Below are 3,095 nucleotides of genomic sequence, written 5' to 3' on the forward strand. Positions count from 1 at the left end.
GGGCCCCTTGGTGGCCCTCCGATGCCCATCTTCTACTATAAGGAGTCTTTCGTTGAGGAAAAAATCATAAGCAAGCTTTCGGGGCGAGACTCCGCCGCCATGAGGCGGAACCTTGGCGGAACCAATCTAGGGCTCTGGCGGAGCTGTTCTGTCGGGGAAACTTCCCTCTGGGAGGGGGAAATCATCACCATCGTCATCACCAATGTTCCTCTCATCGGCAAGGGGCTAATCTCCATCAACATCTTCATGAGCACCATCTCCTCTCAAACCCTAGTTCATCTCTTGTATCCAATTATTGTCTCTAAGTCTGGGATTGGTACCTGTAGGTTGCTAGTAGTGTTGATTCTCCTTGTAGTTGATGCTAGTTGGTTTACTTGGTGGAAGATCATATGTTCAGATCCTATATGCACATTAATACCCCTCTAATTATGAACATGAATATGCTTTGTGAGTAGTTACGTTTGTTCCTGAGGACATGGGAGAAGTCTTGCTATTAGTAGTCACGTGAAGTTGGTATTCGTTCGATATTTTGATGAGATGTATGTTATCTCTCCTCTAGTGGTGTTATGCGAACATCGACTACATGACACTTCACCATTATTTGGGCCTAGAGGAAGGCATTCGGAAGTAATAAGTAGATTATGGGTTGCTAGAGTGACAGAAGCTTAAACCCTAGTTTATGCGTTGCTTCGTAAGGGGCTGATTTGGATCCATATGTTTCATGCTATGGTTACGTTTACCTTAATACTTTTGTTGTAGTTGCGGATGCTTGCAATAGGGGTTAATCATAAGTGGGATGCTTGTCCAATTAAGGACAGTACCCAAGCACCGGTCCACCCACATACCAAATTATCAAAGTACCAAACGCGAATCATATGAACGTGATGAAAACTAGCTTGAGGATAATTCCCATGTGTCCTCGGGAGCGCTTTTCTCTATATAAGAGTTTGTTCAGGCTTGTCCTTTGCTACAAAAAGGATTGGGCCACCCTGCTGCACTTTATTTACTTTTGTTACTTGTTGCTCGTTAAAAATTATCTTATCACAAAACTATTTGTTACCTATAATTTCAGTGCTTGCAGAGAATACCTTGCTGAAAACCGCTTATCATTTCCTTGTGCTCCTCGTTGGGTTCGACACTCTTACTTATCGAAAGGACTACGATAGATCCCCTATACTTGTGGGTCATCAAGACTCTTTTCTGGAGTTGTTGCCGGGGAGTGAAGCGCCTTTGGTAGGTGGAATTTGGTAAGGAAAAATTTATATAGTGTGCTGAACTTTACTGTCACTTGTTACTATGGAAAGTAATCCTCTGAGGGGCTTGTTCGGGGTACCTTCACCTCGAACAGTAGAGCAAAGAGTTGCTCCTCAACCTACTGAACCTACTGAAAATGAAAATGTCTACTTTGAAATTCCTTCGGGTATGATAGAAAAACTGCTAGCTAATCCTTTTGCATAAGATGGAACATTACATCCTGATGAGCACCTAATATATGTGGATGAAGTTTGTGGATTATTTAAGCTTGCAAGTACGCCCAATGATGTTATCAAGAAGAAGGTCTTCCCTTTATCTTTGGAGGGAGATTCATTGACATGGTATGGGCTATGTGATGATATGGGATCATGGAACTACAAACGATTGAAATTGGAATTTCATCAGAAGTTTTATCCTATGCATCTTGTTCATCATGATCGCAATTATATATATAATTTTTGGCCTCGCGAAGGAGAAAGCATCTCTCAAGCTTGGGGGAGGCTTAAATCAATGTTATATTCATGCCCCAATCATGAGCTCTCAAGAGAAATGATTATCCAAAAAAATTATGCTCGGCTTTCTGATAACAATCGCACCATGCTTGATACTTCTTGTGTTGGCTCTTTTATGATGAAGACTATTGAATTCAAATGGGATTTATTGGAAATAATTAAATGCAACTTTGAAGATTGGGATCTCGACGAAGGTAAGGAGTCAGGTATGACACCTAAGTTTGATTGTGTTAAATCTTTTATGGATACCGATGTTTTCCGTAAATTTAGCACTAAATAAGGACTTGACTCTGAGATAGTAGCTTCTTTCTGTGAATCTTTTGCTACTCATGTTGATCTCCCTAAGGAGAAGTGGTTCAAATATCATCCCCCCATAGAAGTAAAAGTAGGTGCACCTATTAAAGTTGAAGAAAAGACTATCACTTATAATGATCCTATTATTCCTACTGCTTATGTTGAGAAACCACCTTTTCCTGTTAGGATAAAAGATCATGCTAAAGCTTCAACTATGGTTCGTAAAAGCAATATTAGAACCTATACACCTCTTGAGCAAGTTAAAGTTGAACCTAATATTGCTATTTTTAAGGATCTCTTGGCTGATAATATTGATGGGCATGTTATTTATTTCTGTGATGAAACTGCTAGAATTGCTAAACCTTGTCCTAAAGATAAACATAGACCTGTGGTAGGCATGCCTGTTAGTTCTGTTAAAATAGGAGATCATTGTTATCATGGCTTGTGTGATATGGGTGCTAGTCCTAGTGCAATACCTATTGACTTATACAAAGAAATTATGCATGATATTGCACCTGCTGAGTTAGAAGGTATTGATGTCACAATTAAACTTGCCAATAGAGATACTATTTCACCAATTGGGATTGTTAGAGATGTTGAAGTCTTGTGTGGGAAAACTAAATATCCTGCTGATTTTCTTGTTCTTGGTTCCCACAAGATAGCTTTTGTCCCATTATATTTGGTAGAACCTTCTTAAACACTGTTAATGCTAGGATAGACTGCAAAAAGGATGTTGTTACTATTGGTTTAGGTGATATGTCTCATGAGTTCAACTTTTCTAAATTCCGTAGACAACACCGTGAAGAGGAATTGCCTAGTAAAGATGAAATTATTGATCTTGCTTATGTGCCGTACCTCCTAGTGATCCTTTAGAACAATATTGGCTAGACCATGAAAATGATCTGTTTATGAATGAAAGAAGGGAAATAGATGAGGTGTTCTTTAAACAGGGACCTATTCTGAAACACAACTTGCCTATTGAAATCTTAGGGGATCCTCCTCCACCCAAGGGTGATCCTGTGTTTGAGCTTAAAC

Source organism: Triticum urartu, chromosome 1A (genome assembly GCF_056163025.1).
Source record: "Triticum urartu cultivar PI428250 chromosome 1A, HENAU_Tu73, whole genome shotgun sequence".
Taxonomy (NCBI): Eukaryota; Viridiplantae; Streptophyta; class Magnoliopsida; order Poales; family Poaceae; genus Triticum; species Triticum urartu.